At 41.0% G+C, this 21,402-nt stretch overlaps 1 long non-coding RNA gene across 1 annotated transcript in view; it reads left to right on the top strand.

Annotated features, from left to right (window-relative positions):
- The first annotated feature begins 942 nt into the window (after positions 1 to 942).
- Positions 943 to 21,402, top strand: part of LOC148152184 (uncharacterized) — a 278,077-nt gene continuing 257,617 nt past the window's right edge. Inside the window, exon 1 of the long non-coding RNA XR_015758965.1 lies at positions 943 to 1,088. This is a non-coding gene — a long non-coding RNA (uncharacterized LOC148152184). The remainder of the gene's footprint in view (positions 1,089 to 21,402) is intronic.

The following is a 21,402-nucleotide window of genomic DNA, read 5'->3' as shown; positions in this document are numbered from 1 at the left end:
CTACCCAAGAATGAGCCTCACTTATCCCGGTATCCAAATCCTCCCTCCTGCATCATCCCTGTAGCCACATGTTCAACTGCTCTCTCTCCTTATTCCTTGCCTCGCTAGCATAGGTAACAAACCAGAGATAACAATTCTGTTTGTTCTAGCTCTAAGCTCCCTGAAATGCTGTCTTATGACCCCATCCCTTTTCCTACCTATGTCATTGATGCCTATGTGGACCACGACTTGAGGCTGCTCCCCCTTCCCCTAAGGATCCTGAAAACATAATCCGAGACATCCAGACCTGGTACCTGGGAGGCAGCACACCAACCGCGAGTCTCTCTTGTTCCCACAGAATCTCCTATCTGTCGCCCACTTATGGAGTCCCCAATGATTAATGCTTTACTCCTCGCTCCCTTCCCTTCTGAACAACAGGGACAGACACTGTGTGAGACAGGTTTTTAGTAAAAAGGGTGTTGAGTACATGGAACTTGCTGCCAGAGGAATTGGGGGAAGCAGACATAATAGCAGCATCCAAGAAGCACCTGGACGAATACATGAATAGGAAGGGAATAGAGAGATTGGATCCTGTGAGTGAAGGCAGTTTTAGTATAGAAGGGCAAGATATGTCAGCGCAGACTTGAAGGGCCGAAGGGTCTGTTCCTATTCTGCATAGCTCTTTGTTCTTTGTTCTTTGTTATTTTTCAATTAAATCTTGGTTTTTCCTACATTTTATTTATCCTGAATGAAAGGAATTGTCAAAAGCTTTCTGACCTTCATCAGAAGCATATATTGCTTCTTTTACATTTTGAAGAGCTATAATACTATCAGCAATGCTTCCAATTCTATACAAAAGCATATATCCTTGGTTCTGATTTATTATCTAGTTTGGAAACAATTCTGTATCTTATAAATTATCTCCTCCAAAATGCCCTCTTTGGCTCATCTTTGAAATTACATCTTCCTGGTAACTTTGACTCTTTATTCTCCTTGCTTCAGCCGATTTTAATGCTTGCAGAAGAGCAATGCTGCTATGGTGTTTACCGCAGTACTGGAAACATTTCTCCACCTTTGTGGTCAAAATGGATGGTTCCTCCCTTTTGCAGGTAAAATGACTGATTCATACTTTCTCAGACTAAAACTGATGATGCACACCTTTTACGAGTAAATGGTTTATTTCAAATGAACTCCATAGTGTCCAGGGATATGAAGGCTAGGTAGATTAGCCATGGTAAATGTGGCATTAGAGGGATAGGGTAAGGGGTTGGGTCTTATTGGAATGCTCTTTGGAGGGTCAGTGTGGACTTGATAGGCTGAATAGCCTGCTCCCACACTGTAGGGGTTCCATGATTTTAGGAACCTATCAGCCATGATTGAATGGTAGAGCAGACTTGATGGGCTGAATGGCCAAATTCTGCTCCTTTGTCTTCTGGTCTTATGATCTTACAGATCTAGTGTCACATGTAAGCTAGGCCAGGTAAGGAGCAGATAACAGGGACAAGATTGTATGTCACCAACATTTGCAGCCAACACAGTTAGACAGTGCATGCATTCCACATACACAATGCTTTGAATATGGATGACTTCAAGCTATTCTGTGAAAGTTACTGATTAATGCAATTTCCCCTTGAAAAGCCTCAGATCACACACAAGTGCTCAGATAAAGAGAAAACAAAACTGATTCCACCCAATCTGGGTGTGATCGCAACTATTTTCTATTTGCAGAAATTGAATGATGCCCTTGACTATTGTACCAGGATCCCCCTCCACCCCACCCATCTTGATTTGACTGAAAATTATTCCCCTTCATTATTGAAACATGGCCATTTGGTTAATGTTGCAGATATTAACCCGCAATTTGTTGGGTCAACTAAAATTAAATTAGAATGAAATAAAAGGAGAAAGCATATGGAGCCTAGTGATAACCTAATGATTAGAGAGGTCATGGGTTTTGCAATAGGTTGAATGAATACGTCTATTTGTTTGGATTGAGCCTTGTAACTCAAGCAGTAATGGACTGAAATGTCATAGTGGATGTGGAAAAGTTGAAGCTTTGCTTAAAACAGAGTGGATCAAATGTAATAATGTGGACTACTTATCAGTCGACTTTGTGATTGTCATGGAACTGTGCTGTATAAATATCAGTTGACTGGATGACATAAAAGAGGTGCACAGTGAATGTGAGTTGATTTTTTTATGCTAAAGTACGTCAAAGGCAAAACATAAACATTTTTCCCAGGAGACACAAGTGAGTCTTAATGAGCTAATTGACCAAATTGGTGAGGAAAACATGACACAGTTGAGATAGTCAATGGATCAGTTTTTTGGTGACTGGATAGTGTCAAGATTTGAATGAACAGTTTATTTATGGAAAAAGAATTAAAGGTAGTTTGCCTCCTGGTTAAAATGTACCGAGCTGAGGGAGGTCGATTGATCAGTGACAAGCAATTGAGCCAGAGTTGGATGATCATCTATTTTGCTCTAATCGTTAGATAAGTTCATGTAAAAGTGTTCACTTCTGATTGCAAACATAATAAGGGTACGATTTTTGTAGTGTTCTTTACGAGAATAGAGAACATTAGGTATATTCCATTGATGGAACTGTATTGGCTTATTTATACTGCATCTAGAATAAACCTGAATGTCCAGGGAAAGTAGAAATAAAAGCCCCCAATTCAGGTTGCTGGCCCATGCTGTCTGTATATGTGAGATTGCTGGATGTCGCTGTGCTTTGTCAATGTGCTCACTCTCTTGATTGATCACTGCTGACAACAGTTACAAGCTGCTTGATTCCCTTAACCCTGTCTACCATCTATAAGACATAAGTCAGGACTCTCTATTTGCCTGGATGGGTGCAGCTCCAAAAACACTCAAGAAGCTTGACAGCATCCAGGAAAAAGTTTGATTGGCACCACAAGCATTCACTCTATCCATCACCAACTCAGTGTATGCTATCTATAAGATGCACTGCAGAAATTCACCAACGGTCCTCAGACAGCATCTTCCAAATTCACAACGACTTCCATTGAGAAGGACAAAACATACATAGGAACACCATCACCTGCAAGTTCCCCTCCAAGCCACGCATCATCCCGGCTTGGAAATATGTTACTGTTTCTTCACTGTCACTGGATCAAAATCCTGGAATTCCCTTCCTAACAGCATTGTGAGTTGACCACACATGGACTGTTCAAGAGGGCTGCTCCCCACTACCTTCTCAAGGGCAACTGAGACAGGTAATAAATGCTGGCCAACCAGCAACACCCACATCCCTCAAATGAATAAAAAAAAGGTAGCTGGTGTAATTTAAACCCAATTGACTGCTAAATCTGAAATTTAAGCTCGCCTCAGTAAATGTCATGATGAGGAGGTGCCAATGTTGGACTGGGGTGGACAATGTTAAAAATCAACTCGGTGGAAGTGAGGACTGCAGGTGCTGGAGATCAAAGTCAAAGTTAGAGCGGTGCTGGAAAAGAGCAGCAGGTCAGGCAGCATCCGAGGGGCAGGAAAATCGAAGTTTTGCGCGAAAGCCCTTCATCAGGAATGAGGCAGGGAGCCTCATGGATGGAGAGATAAATGGGAGGGAGGTGGGGCTGGGGAGAAGGTGGCTGACAGTGCAATAGGTGGATGGAGGTGGGGATGAAGGTGATAGGTCGGAGCGGATGGTGGAGCAGATAGGTGGGAAGGGAGATTGGCAGATAGGACAGATCATGAGGATGGTGCTGAGTTGGCAGGTTGGAATTTGGGTAAGGTGGGGGGAGGGGAAATGAGGAAACTAGCGACTGACTGTGTGGAGTTTGCACATTCTCCCCGTGTCTGCGTGGGTTTCCTCCGGGTGCTCCGGTTTCCTCCCACAGTCCAAAGATGTGCAGGTCAGGTGAATTGGCCATGCTAAATTGTCCATAGTGTTAGGTAAGGGGTAAATGTAGGGGTATGGGTGGGTTGCGCTTCGGCGGGTCGGTGTGGACTTGTTGGGCCGAAGGGCCTGTTTCCACACTGTAAAGTAATCTAATCTAATCTAATCTAACACTTCAACCTCATAGCATCAATGTGGACTTCACTAGTTTCCTCATTTCCCCTCCCCCCACCTTACCCAAATTCCAACCTGCCAACTCAGCACCATCCTCATGACCTGTTCCGAGGTGGAAGATGAGGCATTCTTCCTCCAGGCGTCAGATGGTGTGGGAATGGTGGTGGAGGAGACCCAGGACCTGCACATCGATTTTCCTGCTCCTCGGATGCTGCCTGACCTACTGTGCTTTTCCTGCACCACTCTAAAGTAAAAAAAAATCACTCAACACCAGGTTTTAGTCCATCTAGATTGCTGTTAAATCTTTCATCTTTTAGAATGGGTTGCAGGTTTTGGTTTATTAATATGTGTGGGAAAAGACTTGCTAACCCACGATAGGCCCACAAAACCAAATTGGCCAAATTGTACCAGGACACCCAGAATTTCCAAGCAGCTCACAAACTGGGTCAGACAGCACGCAGACAATGGAATACAGTTTAAGCTCCCATGGACATGACAAGAGATCTCAAAGTCCTAAGGGCAGTTTCACAACCCAGCAACACCAAAGCCACACAAAGAGCAGGACAGACAGACAGGCACCACAGGACAATGGAAGCATCTCACCACTTCAGAAAAGACTTTAACACCTACCTGTGAAGATGAATGGAACCATGATACTATCAGGATGTTGCATTGTGTGAAGGAACAGGACATTCATCTGATAAACTGTTTTCCAATTAGCATCTTTGCAACTAAATTACTCCATTTCCAGAAACATTATAGTTTCCCATTTCTTAATCAGTGTCAATGTGCAACATTACTATAAAATTGGTCTCATCCTCAGCTCTGGGAGGAGAAATCAAATTCTCTGTGCAGACTATCAGTTCTGTGTCAGCTAGTCTGTTTTCTCCTCCAGCGATATCGCTTGCAATAAACTGTTCGTCAATTTCACTTTGAGCTGTGTTTTGTGATCTCTAACCTACTGGGTAAATTTCTCTGACAATATGTAAATCCCAGAACTTCTTTCATGTCACATTCCTGAGTTAACTTAAGGTTTTATTTAAAAAGGTGACATCTCAGCTCAGACAATACATCAAAGGTGTGAGGTTAGAATGTGTCAGTATTCCAACCTTGAGTCAGACTGGTTCTGTTTTCAAAGTAGGAATTTATAAAATGTCACATGGATTGACTGCCTGCAGGTTGTGTGCTTATTGAGCAAAATGTATCTGCAAATACAATTCTACAAATACAAATTCACAAATGTGCGTTCATGTGAGGGAGAGAGTAGGAGTGGGTGTGTGAGTGAATGAATGTGTATGTGTGTGTGTGTCTACTTTGGAAATAAAACCAGTCTGACGCAAGATTGGAATACTGACAGATTCTAACCTCACACCTTTAATGCATTGTATGAGCTGAGATGGCACTTTTTAAATAAGTTATCTTGAAAGAAGTTCTGGAATTTACATATTAATGAATCGAAACCTGCAACCCATTCTAAAAGATGAAAGACTTAACAGTAATCTAGGTTTGTTCAATATATCGTATCACTTGCATGACACTGTGATCTTGTGCTATAAGTTCTGTGTCTTATGATTCTGCCCCACTACCTACCTGATGAAGGAGCAATGTTCCAAAATCTAGTATTTCCAAATAGCGCCAGAGACCCGGGTTCAATTCCCGCCTCAGGCGACTAACTGTGTGGAGTTTGCACGTTCTCCCCGTGTCTGCGTGGGTTTGCTCCGGTTTCCTCCCACAGTCCAAAAAAAATGTGCAGGTCAGGTGAATTGGCCATGCTAAATTGCCTGTAGTGTTAGGTGTAGGGGAATGGGTCTGGGTGGGTTGCGCTTCGGCGGGTCGGTGTGGACCTTTTGGGCCGACGGGACTGTTACCACGCTATAATGTAATCTAATCTAGTAAACAGCAATGTGATTAACTCTTAAATGCCCTCTGAAACTGTCACTCACTTCAAGGGGAATTAGGAATAGGCAAGAAATACAGCCTTTTTGAGTGATACCTGCATTGTATAAAATAATAAAAGAGAGACATTGCAGGGCTATTCAGTCCAGATGGACGGAAAATTACATGTGAGTTTAGTAATATTAGAGGTCATCCTGTTAAAGGCAGATGAGCTACTTGCAGGATTTAGTTGTCAAACTCCAGCACATTGGAGGAAAACAAACATAAACCTGTCAACAAGCTGTTTCTGCAGATATACAGCTGATATAGATCCATACTAATGTTCATTTGTATGTACTGTTGCCAAAGTACCTCAGCAGCAATAGAGTTTTACATTTCTTTATTATTCCATTAGCCACTGGCTTTTTATGAGATACATATCATGGAATTTGAGGTGTGGCGATAAATCACATCAGTGAAGATGTCACCTTATTACCATGAAATAACAATACCTTTTTAAGTCTTTTCAAAAGTTATGTATTTTTCATACTTCAAGTGTACTAAATATGCAATGCAATAAACTTTGAAAGTTTAACTCCTTAAATAATGGTGATTGAAGATTGTTAAATCATTGATTAGATGTGCAACAAAACAAGAATAATATACCTATCATATTCATTCTGTGTTTGTCCTTGTTTCAAGGTGGCACTAACAGTGCTTGTCTTAAATTTTTATTATTTAATGGAAATTACTGTGTGATATTTCTACTTGTGCTGTAACAGTTTACCAGTTTACTTGAGTATTAGTAACGAAGCACAGGGGAAGATACTGATTTTATAAATGTGTGTTTCAGTGATTGCCTGTATATGTCTCTGGCTAGAAGCTTTGACCTGGGAGTGCACAAAGGTGTAATTGGTCCTTCAGTGTGAACTTAGTCAAGACATATTCTATTTGTGCAGGAAGATCAATAATGTCCTACAGATATAATATTGCCCTCCCTTTCTATTAAGAAAGTTACCAAATGGTATTGTCATGATTCTTAACAACTGAACTACAAAGCAAGGAGGGGCAAAGTCAGAAGAACAAAGCTTTATTTGAAATGACTCACTCCAGAAGCCTTGGGTTCCAGTACACAGCCTCAAATTTGCTTCTCAGATATGCTGAAGTGAAGCCAGCATGAACATGTTAATGTGTCACTGACAAATCACTGAGACAGAGTTAGCCACTTTATTAATCTGCTCACTGCAAAAACAATGAAACAATGTCTATTTTATGCTGAAATTTATAATACAGATCAGTCACTGATAACAGCCTGGTTTTTGGGAGAATCTGCTATTTATTAAATGCCATGTTACTGTTAGCTCTGGGAATGCAAAGTCTTACAAGAGGTTGCCCTTGCCAAAGTCGGGCATAGCAGCAATATTATTACACTAGCAACTCATGGTTGTAAAAACACAGCTGGTTTGTTAATATATTAGAGGGAAAAAATTCTGCTGTCCTTACCTGTTCTGACTTACTGCATTGCTCCTGACCAACAAAATGTAGTTCACAATTAACTGTCATCTGAAGTGATCCAGCAAGCTATGCAATTGTATCAAACTATGACAAAAAAGTTGGAAGTCCATAAAACCAGATATAGCTTGTGGCATTAATGTATGTACCAAAAACAACAGTGGCACATACTGGCCAGTAAAACTTGCAAAGTAATCATAATAGCTGCAAGGTTGAGGTCAAAATTGAGAGAGCCACCCTACAGGCTAGACAAAGAAACTTTCCTGACTTAGTCATAATCAACAAGTAATATCTCACAGAGTCTACTGTCAACATCTCCTGATAATGCCTTCTTGAACTGCTGCAGTCTATTTTTAGTAGGTGGACCCACAGCGCCATGAATTAGAAAGTTGCAGGATTTTGACCCAGTGATAGAGAATGGACAGCAATGTATTTTCACATCAGATGGTGAGTGGCTTGGAGGGTAACCTGCAGGTGGTGGGTTTCCAAGTATTTCCTGCACTTGTCCTTCTTGATGATGATAGTTTTGAGTTTGGAAGGTACTTGCCTAAGAAGGATAAGGAATTTCTGCAGTGCATCTTGTAGATGGAATACGCAGCTGCCATTGTGCAATGATTGTGAAGGGAGAATGTTGAAGGTGTTGATGAATGCCAATTAAATGGACTACTTTGTACTGAGTGGTGTCAAGCTTCTTGAGTGTTGTTGGAGATGCACCATCCAGGCAAATGGGGAGTACTCCAGCTTTGCCTTGTACAAGGGGGCCAAGCTCTGGAGGATCTGAGGTGAGGTGATTAATTCCCAAAGAAGCCCTAGCCTCTGAGTAGTTCTTGTAACCATAAGATTTACACTGTATGTTTCATGTCTGATCATTTGTAACCCCCAGGATGTTTATAGTGGGTTATTCAGCAGAAGTAATGCTATTAGACATAAAGGGTTAATGGTCATACCTTGCCTTGTTGGAAACAATCACTGCCTGACACTTGAGCATTACAAATGTTCCTTGTTGCTTATCAGCACAAATCTGGTACCCAGGAGGACCAGTTCCACCACAGAACATGCCAGATGGCCTCCTTCCTCAAAGAACGCAATTTCCCCTCCTAAGTGGTTGAGGATGGCCTCCAGCATATCTCATCTACTTCCCGCACCTCTGCCCTCAAACCCCACCCCTCCGGGACAGAATCCGCCAGTCCTCATCTTCCACCCCACCAACCTCCATATACATTGCAAGATTCTCCGCCATTTCTGCCACCTACAAACAGTCCCCACCAACGGAGATATATTTTCCTCCCCACCCCTATCCGCTTTCCGTTAAGACCATCCCCTCTGCGACTCCCCCGTCAGGTCCATGCCCCCCACTGACACATCCTCCCCTCCTGGCACCTTTCTCTGCCACCACAGGAATCGCAAAACCTGCACCCACTCCTCCCCCCTCCCAATGTCGTGTAGCCAAACACTTCAACTCACCTCCCACTCCACCAAGGGCATGCAGATCCTGGGCCAAATCCTCAACCTCTGTCTCGGGATCCTCCAACCCCATGGCATCAATGTGGATTTCACCAATTTCCTCACTTCCCCTTCCCCCACCTTTTTCAGTTCCAATCTTCCAACTTCAGTAAGGCATTCAACAAGGTTTCCCTCGGGCCACTGCTTAACAAGGTTAGATCTCATGGAATACAGGGAGAACTAGCCATTTGGATACAGAACTGGCTCAAAGGTAGAAGACAGAGGGTTGTGGTGGAGGGTTGTTTTTAAGATTGGAGGCCTGTGACCAGTGGAGTGCCACAAACATCAGTGCTGGGTCCACTACTTTTCATCATTTATATAAATGTTTTGGATGTGAGCTTAAGAGGTATAGTTAGTAAGTTTGCAGATAACTTCAAAATTGGAGGTGTAGTGGACACCTAAGAACGTTACCTTGGATTACAATGGGATCATGATCAGATGAGTCAATGGGCTGAGGAGTGGCATTTGGAATTTCATTTAGATAAATGCAAGGTGCTGTATTTTGGGAAAGCAAATCTTATCAGGACTTATACACTTAATGGTAAGGTCCTAGAGAGTGTTGCTGAAAAAAGAGACCTTGGAGTGTAGGTTCATAGCCCCTTGAAAGTAGAGTCGCAGGTAGATAGGATAGTGAAGAAGGTGTTTGGTATGCTTTCCTTTATTGGTCAGAGTATTGAGTACAGGAGTTTGGAGATCATGTTGTGGCTGTACAGGACATTGGTTCGGTCACTTTTGGAATATTGCGTGCAATTCTGATCTCCTTCTTATTGGAAGGATGCTGTGAAACTTCAAAGGGTTCAGAATAGATTTATAAGGATGTTGTCAGGGTTGGAGGATTTGACCTATAAGGAGAGGCTGAACAGGCTGGGGCTGTTTTCCCTGGAGTGTTGGAGGCCTTTTAGACGTTTATAAAATCATGAGGAGCATGGATAGGATAATTAGACAAGATCTTTTCCCTGAGGTGAGTGTGTCCAGAACTAGAGGGCATAGATTTAGGGTGAAAGGGAAAAGATATAAAAGAGATGCAGGAGGGTGGCGAGTGTATGGAATGAGTTGCCAGAGGAAGTGGTGGAGCTGATACAATTGCAACATCTAAAAGGCATTTGGAATAGTATATGAATAGGAAGGGTTTGGAGGGATATGGGTCGGGTACTGGCCGGTGGGACTAGACTGGGTCAGGATATCTGGTCGGCAAGGACGAGTTGGACCGAAGGGTCTGTTTCTGTGCTGTACATCTCTACAAGTCTATGACTCTAACTTGGCACCCCCCTCATGACCTGTCCTCCCTGTCCATCTTCCTTCTCATCCTCTCCGCTCCACCCTCCTGTCTGACCTATCACCATCACCCTCACCTCTATCTGCCTATCACACTCTCAGCTACTTCCACCCAGTCCTCCAAATTATCCCTCTACCCCCTTGGCTCACAGCCCCATTCCTGATGAAGGACTTATGCCTGAAACGTGATTCTCCTGCTCCTCAGATGCTGCCTGGCCTATTGTGCTTTTCCAGCACCATACTCTCGATAAATCTAGTACTGTTCAGGTTTTGTTTATGAACATGGACTGATTCAATATCTAAGGAGTTGCAAATTATGCTAAACATTCTGCAATTTCAGTGAATTTTGATAGAGGGAAGATAACAAATGAAGCAGCTGAAGATGATAGTGTGAAGGATATTCCTTTGAGGAACTCTTTTGGTGATGTTCTTAGAACTGACCTGCAGCAATAACAACACCATGTTTCTTTATGCTAAGCATGACTCCAAATATTAATCACTAATTATTTGTCTAAGTGAGTATTAAATGTGTCTCAAATTATCTATTTTAAAAGCTCTCTTACCTCAAAGGGAAACTGAAGTTGCTGGCTGTATCCTTCCACTCACTTCTCGAACAAAATTCAAGTGTTTGAAGATTAGAAGATTATAGCAATTGTTTATACAATTTCTAACACAAACTTTCCCAGTACCCTGAATCTGATCCAGACCTGGTGAATTGCCAAATTTTAAGAACAGCCAGCCTATCTATTATCCCATTGTGATCAATTTTTAACCCACCCCATGTCTCAATTAATTGCTCATTCAAAATGACTTGGCAGCATTTTCTTCCCTGGTAAAGCTACATATAAAGTATTCATTTAATATCTCAGTCATGCCCTTCAATTCCTTGCCAAAATCCTCTTATTTGTCCCTCATCAACATTCCACAAAAACTTGATGTTTTATTCTGGTTTGTACCCTCTCCTTTGTATATCTAATCTGAGAGGCATGATAATATATTTGCTGTATTTTAATGTTCCCCTGTTTAATCAACCACATTCCTCAGAACCTGATCACGTAATGGCTTTTTCCTCATTGCTCAGAATGGTCAGAGCATTTAAGGGCATTTATCAAGAAAACACTTCCTCAATAAACTGCATGGGTAGAAATTTGGCTCAATTGCCCAATTAATGGTTAGCAAGCAAGATCGCCAACCACCTGGGGGAGGCCTTGTGGTATTATCGCAGGTGGTGGAATTTGAATTCAATAGCTGGCATTTAGAGTCTAATGATGATTATGAATCCATTGTTGATTGTCAGAAAAACCCACCTAGTTCACTAATGATCTTTTGGGGAGGAAGCTGCCATCCCCATGTAATCTGGCCAACCTGTCATTCCAGACCCATAGCAATGTGGTTAACCCCTAACTATCCTCTGGGCAATTAGGAATGGAAATAAATGCTGGCCTAAGCAGCAATGCCGTCATCCTGTGAATGAATTATCAAGAATAATGGGCAGCCTCTCAAAGCTGGAAGTCCAGTTGGAAGTCCCTCAGTATTGAAGGTGCTGTTCCAGGTGGGTGAGTAAGGTACAACACTTTATGAGCTTTTGAGGAAAAAGTGTCTTTGCAATCTGCCAGACCTCTATGTGGAGAGGGAGGTTGGAGGCTGCCTCTAGTCAGCTGTGCTGCTGACACTATGGGAGTGCCTGAGGGCTAATTGGAAAATTTCATACAGCCTCTAATCATTCGCTTTAATTGCCTTTCAATTAACTAGATAGGCTACCTATTTGTTGAGAGCAGGAGACCATTCTGCCCTTAATTTGACTGGCATAAAAATGGCTTGTGGGCCATTGGGTGCCTGCCTGTGGGTGAAATGGGGAGTCCATCCCCATCCCACTCACAATTTGGGGTAACACTAATTCCTCACATGTCTTCAGATAGTCAAGGCTGATGAAAGTTGAAACATAAAAAAAACACCATGAAGTTATTTTACTTTTTTCAAAAGAATTTGGCGGCATTTTACACCCCAAATAATTTTCTTTTCCATTGAAACTAATGTTTTAAATTATCATCCTCTTTGACCATTTGTTGGAGACCAATTTAATTCCCCAGTAATTTTGTCTTTGTCACTATTATAGATAATATTGTAATCTGAGAAATCTATCAAGTTGACAAATTCAGTCAAAGCTTTTCCATTGATCTGGAGATGTCATTATTCATTATTGCAAAGAACTATTGTTGGAAAAACATTTCCAAAAGTTATATCTGAAAGGAAAACTAAACAGCTGCTCATTACACAGATGGAGCACTTCCGTGATTTGCATTGATTAAACCTGGCAGCTCATTGGTGGCCTTTATTAAGAGAAAGAATCATGATGGAAGGATTTGACCTTAAAAAGAGCAAATTTTGCTGGAAATGTTGGATGCCCAGAAGAAAAGAATTGAAATGTGGTTCTGAAAAACACTTCAAAATCAATTTTCAAAGCACATTAAAAATTAAGGCACAGTCAAAGGGAACAAATGTAAACTAAATAAATTTGTCTTTCTGAGGCCCCAAACAGCCTGCCAGTGGTTATGAAATACTGCACAAGATCTTATTGTATCAGTTCTCAGATGGTGTGGTTTTTCCAAGGTGATGCCAAAAATGAGACCGCTTGCATTTAGATCCTGTGATTTGTGTAATTGCACAAAGCCCAAAAGCAATCAAGAATTTCAAATGGATGCAATCACCGTAAGAATTGCTCTTTATATTGGTCAGTCATCCTGTCAAGTACTAACTACATTAAACACATTACATTAACATGAAGAAATAAATCATTGTCAATTGTCGGGAGAAACCTCTCTGATTCACTAATGTCCTTTAGGGAAGGAAACTGCCATCCTTACCTGGTCTGGCCTGCATGTAACTCCAGACTCTCAGCAATGTACTTGATTCTTAACTACCCTCTGGGTAATTAGCGACGGGCAGTAAATGCTGGCCTATCCAGCTATGCCCACACCCCTTCAATGAACAAACAAAAAATTAAAACAACAAGTAACAGAAACAAGCTGTGATTTAAGACCATGGCGAAGGGCTGCCTTAGAAAATATTATTCCTCAAGACAATTTTTTGTGCAGCACAGTAAGGCATGCAGTAAAATCCTGATCAAACTTCTGAATAAAGGAAGTCTGATTTTAAAGAAAAATACAGGGTAAATGCCTTTCAACCACAAAGTTAACTTGTCAATTTTTCCTTAATTTGAGAAATAAAAATGGGAAAAAAACAAAGGTGATTTGAAAACTTTGGTGGGCACTTTTCTGAAATATGATTTTTCATGCATGTAAAATTGCATACAAAATTGCATGATTCTGTAGTTTCACCAATGCAGTGGACAATCAATGCAGTTCCTTCTGTTTTGAGGTTTCCCCTTGCCCTCTTCCTCTGCCAGGAAAAAATAAATCTGCTAGAAATGGGGATGGGCCTTCTCCATTCAGGTTCCACCTATCCTTACTAACGTCTGCAGATTCCTTTGTGATTCTGCAAAGTTGACAATGTTTTGATTTGAGTGCAGAGTATGCATCCAAATCTGCTCCTGACCATTTCCTAAAAACAACTTGCATAAAGTAAAACACTTAAAACTCTTCATAGCAATATAATGAAACAACATTTCATGAAAACAGTTTAAGGCATGTCTTTCCCATTATTTTATACATCAAATCTTTTGAAACATCTGATCAATGATAGGCACTCCTATGGATAGCCCCAGGTTCCCATGATCTCATGGTGTTTAACAGATATTGTAATCGCGGCCTTAGGATCTTTTTATACATCTGACTAATTCACATTCCACAGTTACTGATTACAATTCTTCGGACCTATCCCCAACTTGCTTATCTCTAGTGACTATTTGAATTCTGTTTTTCATTGTATTTCATGTGCTATCTCATTCAAATTCTGTTATTTCTCTTTTATTTTCCCCTGCCCCAATTATATAGATACAAAAGACAGTTGCTTCTAACTAACAGCTGTAAGATTTGTAATATTAATTTCTACAAAATGTTATACAGCTACTTTTATTGTTAACACTTTTTAAACTAATGAGTTAGAAACAATCTATTTTGTTCCAGGCATCTTTTTAGAGAGAAGGAAAGTGTTTCCTGGGACTAATTAATTTTTCACATCTATGTTTGAATGTTTTCCCCTAATGTTCCTGTTATATTTTTTCTTATATATCTGTATCTATAATTACATTGAAATCTGTTTCTATCATTACCTGATGAATCTTTAATTGGAATCTATTTCTTAATATTGTGAATAACTTCAAAGAAACAACTGATTACCACAAAATAACTTTAGCTGTTGTTTTCATAGCTGTATAATGAGTTAGGCAGACTGTCTCATGGACTGAGATTTATACCCCTTGTTCTAACTGGTGCTATTCACCTAATGGGACAACATCCTGTCATTAATGAGTTTGGAATCAATAACGTCATATTTTAATGAACTTGTGTCTGTCCATAGACATCCTCTTATCAAATTTCTTGGATGACTGTGTAGAGCATCCCAGTCACTTTGGAACAACCCTGTTCAGAGATTATGCTTCACTTAATGCTGGAGGAGTCTGTACAATTCTATTTATCCCTTGTCGGCCATTTTGAAATATAGGCAGCCCTTTCAAACTTAATGAAATCATAGCAGTGTCTAACTTCAAAGTTTCTGGTCTTCCTAAACCAAAAATCAATCCTTGTTTGTTTTGAACTGAAGATAAGTTAATGGCATTTAATATTTAGAGTGTCTGTCGTAAACCACCATTATCTCTCCAAGTGTTCACAGTCACTTATACTATGGCAAGTATTGGAGTAGTTCACAGTTCTGGAAGAACTGCCAGGTGTAGATACTTTTAAAAACATACACAAAAATAGCGAAGGCCCACTATCATTAAATACAAAATTGAGAAACAATATTAAAGTCCTAGATCACACACCTTCTGTAATGAAGAGCAGGTTTTAAAAATATCAGCGGCACGGTGGCACAGTGGTTAGCACTGCTGCCTCACAGCGCCTGAGACCCGGGTTCAATTCCCGCCTTAGGCGACTGACTGTGTGGAGTTTGCACGTTCTCCCCGTGTCTGCGTGGGTTTCCTCCGGGGTGCTCCGGTTTCCTCCCACAGTCCAAAGATGAGCAGGTCAGGTGAATTGGCCATGCTAAATTGCCCGTAGTGTTAGGTAAGGGGTAAATGTAGAGGTATGGGTGGGTTGCGCTTCGGCGGGTCGGTGTGGACTTGTTGGGCCGAAGGGCCTGTTTCCACGCTGTAATGTAATCTAATCTAATCATTACACTGAAACTGTCTTTATACATCCTTCAAGAGAGTTTATATCAACTCCACCACACTGTGACTGCAAGACCTCCTAGTGAACTACTCAGCAGTAAGTTGAAATGTTCCTTCTGTTTTGAGGTTTCCCCTTGCCCTCTTCCTCTGCCAGGAAAAAATAAATCTGCTAGAAATGGGGATGGGCCTTCTCCATTCAGGTTCCACCTATCCTTACTAACGTCTGCAGATTCCTTTGTGATTCTGCAAAAGACAGCCCAGTTATTCACCATGTCTTCAATTTTTTTTATTTTCAGTTATAATATCACCATTATTAATTTTTAAGAGTCACAGCTTGCTCAATATACTTCTTTTTTCCATACTGTTGTAAAAAATTAATGTTGTGATTTTGATATCTCTTACAAGTTTCTGTTTTATGTAGCTGTTACTGTTTTTCCATCTTTACTTCTTTGGTATCTTAACCATTTACAAAAATATACACAATATTTTTGCATGTGTTTCTATTTGCTCTTTAACTTTATGCTGCCACTTACCTTTGTAATGTCCATGGCTGTTTTCTCTTGGAAAGGAGAGCTTATATCTTTGATGGGTGCAATTACATTCCAAATGACATTAAATTTTTCTTGAATTCTTCCCACTGATCTTCTGCTACCTTACCTGTTAACAGATTTTCCCAACATTGAAGCAGAACATTCAAGAAACAGCAACACATTTTCAACTCAATCCTGTTTTCCATGTCTTGAAGCCGGAGAAAGTGAGAAGCAAACTGATCCTCATTGCACCAATCTTAGAATGGGGACGTATCAACTCCTAACTAATTTTCTATTTGTAACTAACTTTGCATTCACATGGATTGAGGAGAAGTAGGATTGCAAATTATCTGTTGGGGGAGTATATAAAAAAAGAGTGTGCTTAGGTTTGTTTATTTCCTTGTCCTTTGATGTTCTAATAAGAAATAATATCTATAACTAGTAAGAGGACACAATTACAAGATGACCAGTTTACACAGACAGTTTAGATTCCCTACAGTGTGGAAACAGGCCCTTCGGGCCAACAAGTCCACACCGACCCTCCGAAGAGTAACTCAACCAGACCCATTTCCCCCTGACTAATACACCTAACACTATGGGCAATTTAGCATGGCCAATTCACCTGACCTGCACATCTTTGGACTGTGGGAGGAAACCGGAGCACCCGGAGGAAACCCACGGAGAGAATGTGCAAACTCCACATAGACAGTCACCCGAGGCTGAAATCGAACCTGGGACCCTAGTTCTGTGCGGCAGCAGAGCTAACCACTGAGCCACCGTGCCACCTGTTATGTTCTGTCTTATTTTACACACAAGTTCAAAATGATGACACTTTTAGTCTCAAGATTCCAAAGCTTCATCAGACGTTTTCTTAAAGTTCTCCAAAATATTATGGGCGGCACGGTGGCACAGTGGTTAGCACTGCTGCCTCACAGTGCCAGAGACCCGGGTTCAATTCCCGACTCAGGCGACTGACTGTGTGGAGTTTGCACATTCTCCCCGTGTCTGCGTGGGTTTCCTCCAGGTGCTCCGGTTTCCTCCCACAGTCCAAAGATGTGCAGGTCAGGTGAATTGGCCATGCTAAATTGCCCGTAGTGTTAGGTTAAAGGGGTAAATGTAGGGGTATGGGTGGGTTGCGCTTCGGCGGGTTGGTGTGGACGTGTTGGGCCGAAGGGCCTGTTTCCACACTGTAAGTAATCTAATCTAATCTAATCTAATTTATGTACTGATGCATTGTTTATGGCACCTGACTGAAGTACAACACTGATGTGTATGCACTTAACAGTTCCTCTTTCTTTGCAAATAACAGAACAATATAACAGTTTCTACCCTAACTATAGACGGAAGAATTTACAGTGGAAATGTTGACAGGATGCGTGTAGAGATGTGAAATTTTAAATACATTATTGTTGTAAAATTTCAAGCATTACTCTGAAATAATACAAGTTAGCTGTAAAATAGAAAATCAAAGAAAAATGTTGAGGCTATAGCATAGATTTTACATTTAACCATTTGGCTTGGAAAATCAGCCTCTCGTTATAGAAGCCATCAGAATCTCCTTCCAATGAAATATGTCAAAAGAATCTGCACTCAACTTTTTTATTATCTTAGTATTGGTTTTCGTCATACTGGATCCAGCTATTAAGAACCATTAGTTTCAGAACTGGCACAACATGTCATGAAGTTGGAAGTTGGAAGTTGATATGTGCTTTGTCACCATTAAGATGAAGAGTAGAGTGGCTTAGGATACACTTGGCTAGGAATCTCAAAAATTGCGGTAAGCATTCCTAAAAGTTTGAAGCTTGTGTTACACTGAGGGTTTGAGAAGGCACTGTTGACTGCTAGTCTCAACACTCCACTGATCACAATATTAGTTTAAACCCATTTACTGGTATGGCCAATTATAGTATTTTCTAATCAGGTAGGGGAAAGTGAGGACTGCAGATGCTGGAGATTAGAATTGAAAGTGTGTTGCTGGAAAAGCACAGCAGGTCAGACAGCATCCAAGGAGCAGGAAAATCGACATTTCAGGCAAAAGCCCTTCATCAGGAATGTATTAATAATAGTTTCCAAAGAAGGAGTTATCAATGAAAAAAAAATGTATCATGGTTATATTGTGGATGAAGGGCTTTTGCCCAAAACGTTGATTTTCCTGCAACGGATGCTGCCTGGCCTGCTGTGTTTTTCCAGCACCACTCTCTCAACACTTATTTTCTAATCAACCTGTTCAGGGTTATTATTACACACCTGTGGAATAGGTTTTGAATAACCAACCAGGTTACTTGAATAAACAAAATTATTTATTTATTATGAAACTGGAATTTATTCAACAAAGATGTAAAGCTGATTAACACACATTTTTAAATAGTAAAGTGGAAATATTTATGCTTCTGAATAAACCTTTCATACCTAGAAACATGGGAATTAAATTTATCTGTAGAGATTAATTTTAAAAAAAACAAAGTACTTTTGACAAATAATAGTTAGCTCTTGGATGAAAAATGGATTAGCTCGGAAATGTTCAAATTGGTTTTCACTCAGTGTCTTGACACATGTAGAGGTGTATCACTGAACACGCACAATTTCCATTGGGACCTTTGTAGTTATAGTTCATTCAGTTAATGCCAGAAATTCAGAGCCTTTCAGGAGAATAGCTGCAGCAGTGTTTTTGGATATAATATCACACTCTCTGAAAGGATTTTCTGAGAAATGCAGAAGAAGATTGAATAGTTTATCTCACTCAGCAGCGAGACCACAAACAATATTCAAAGCAAAGTCCACACAGAAATCACCCAAGGGTGGAATTGAACTCTGGACCTCCAACTGTGAGGCAGCAGTGCTAACTATTGAGCTCCTATGCTGCTGCATCTGCAAAGGGATATTAATAAGGGAATGTATTAATAATGGTTTCCAAAGCAGGAGTTATCACTGAACAGAAAAAATAAATAATTTACCATGGTTATATTGTGGATACATATTGATAACAGAGCTTCCTTTAATGATTGAATATTAATATTTTTCAGAGAAAATTGTAGGAGGAGATTCTGAGGGGCAAGATTTACATGCATTTGGAAAGGCAAGGGCTGATTAGGGATAGTCAACATGGCTTTGTGTGTGCAAAATCATGTCTCATTAACTTGATTGAGTTTTTTGAGGAAGTAACGAAGAGGATTGATGATGGCAGAGCATTGGACATAGTCTATATAGACATTAGAAAGGCGTTTGACAAGATTTTACATGGTAGACTAGTTAATAAGTCATTCCTGATGAAAGGCTTTTGGCCTGAAATGTCAATTTTCCTGCTCCTCAGGTGCTGCCTGACCTGCTGTGATTTTCCAGCACCACACTCTCCACTCTGATCTCCAGCATCTGCAGTCCTTACTTTCGTCTAGTTAACAAGTCAGATAACATGGAATAAAGGGGGAACTAGCCATTTGGATACATAACTGACTCGAAGGTGGAAGACAGAGGGTGGTAGTGGAGGATTGCTTTTTAGATTGGAGGTTTATGACTAGCAGTGTGCCACAAGGATCAGTGTTGGATCCACTGCTTTTTGTCACTTATATCGATAACTTGAATGTGAATATAGGAGGTATGGTGAGTAATTTTTGCAGATAACACCAAAATTAGTGGTATAGTAGACAGCAAAGAAGGTTACTTCGGAGTACAATGGGATCTTGATCATATGGGTTGATGGGCCGAGAAGTGGCAAATGTGGATTTAGTTTAGATAAATGTGAGTTGCTGCATTTTGGAAAGGCAAATTAGGACAGGATGTATACATTTAATGGCAAGGTCCTAGGGGATGTTGCTGAGCAAAGAGATCTTGGAGTGCAGCTTCATAGTTCCTTGAAAGTGGAGTTGCAGGTAGATAGGATAATGAAGAAAGCCTTTAATATGTTTGCCTTGATTGGTCAGTGCATTGAGTGTAGGGGTTGGGAGGTCATGTTGTGGCTGTACAGGACATTGGTGAGGCCACTTTTAGAATATTGCATTCAATTCTGCTCTCCCAGCTACAGAAAATATGTTACAAAACTTGAAAGGGTTCAGAAAAGATTGACAAGGTTGATGCAAACTTTGGAGTGTCTGAGCTTCAGGGAAAGGCTGAATAGATTGTGGCTATTATTCCTGGAGCATCATAGGCTGAGGGTGACCATACAGAGGTTTATAAGATATGAGGGGCATGGATAGGGTGAATAGCTAAGGTCTTTTCATCAGGGTAGGGGAGTCCAAAATGAGAGGACATAGATTGAAGGTGAGAGGAGAAAGATATAAAAGAGGACTGAGGGGTACCTTTTTCACAACGAGAGTGGTCAAAGAGTCATAGAGATGTACAGCACGGAAACAGACCCTTCGGTCCAACCAGATCATGCCGACCAGATGTCCCAACCTAGTCCCACCTGCAAGCACCAAGCCCATATCCCTCCAAACCTTTCCTATTCATATACCCATCCAAATGCCATTTAAATGTTGCAAATGTATCAGTCTCCACCACTTCCTCTGGCAGCTCATTCCATACATGTACCACCCTCTGCATGGAAAAGGTTGCCCCTTAAGTCTCTTGCCCCTCTCACCCTAATCCTATGCCCTCTAGTTCTGGACTCCCCGACCCCAGAGAAATGATTTTGTCTATTTACCCTATCCATGCCCATCATCTTTTGTAAACCTCTATAAGGTCACCCCTCAGCCTCTGACGCTCCACAGAAAACAGCCTCAGCCTGTTCAGCCTCTCCCTATAGCTCAAATCCTCCAACACTGGCAACATCCTTGTAAATCTTTTCTGAACCCTTTCAAGTTTCACAACAGCTTTCTGACAGGAAGGAGACAAGAATTGCACACAATATTCCAACAGTGGCCTAACCAATGTCCTGTACAGCTGCAACATGACCTCCCAACTCCTGTACACAATACTCTGACCAATAAAAGAAAGCATACCAAACACCTTCTTTACTATCCTATCTACCTGCAACTCCACTTTCAAGGAGCTATGAACCTGCACTCCAAGGTCTCTTTGTTCAGCAACACTCCCTAGGGCCTTACCATTAAGTGTATATGTCCCCTGCTAAGATTTGCTTTCAAAAAATGCAGCATCTTACATTTATCTGAATTAAACTCCATCTGCCATTTCTCAGCCCATTGTCCCATCTGATCAAGATCCTGTTGTAATCTGAGGTAACCTTCTTCGCTGTCCACTACACCTCCAATTTTGGTGTCATCTGCAAACTTACTAACTATACCTCTTATGCTCACATCCAAATCATTTATATAAATGATGAAAAGTAGAGGACCCAGCACCGATCCTTGTGGCACTCCACTGGTCACAGGCCTCCAGTCTGAAAAACAACCCTCCACCATTATCCTCTGTCTTCTACCTTTGAGCCAGTTCTGTATCCAAATGGCTAGTTCTCC

The sequence above is a fragment of the Chiloscyllium plagiosum genome, unplaced genomic scaffold (assembly GCF_037043375.1).
Source record: "Chiloscyllium plagiosum isolate Xiang-an unplaced genomic scaffold, Cpla_swu_hap1 HiC_scaffold_1, whole genome shotgun sequence".
In the NCBI taxonomy this organism is placed as follows: Eukaryota; Metazoa; Chordata; class Chondrichthyes; order Orectolobiformes; family Hemiscylliidae; genus Chiloscyllium; species Chiloscyllium plagiosum.
The sequence above is the reverse complement of the archived record's forward strand: the minus strand, read 5'-3'. Positions and strand labels throughout refer to the sequence as shown.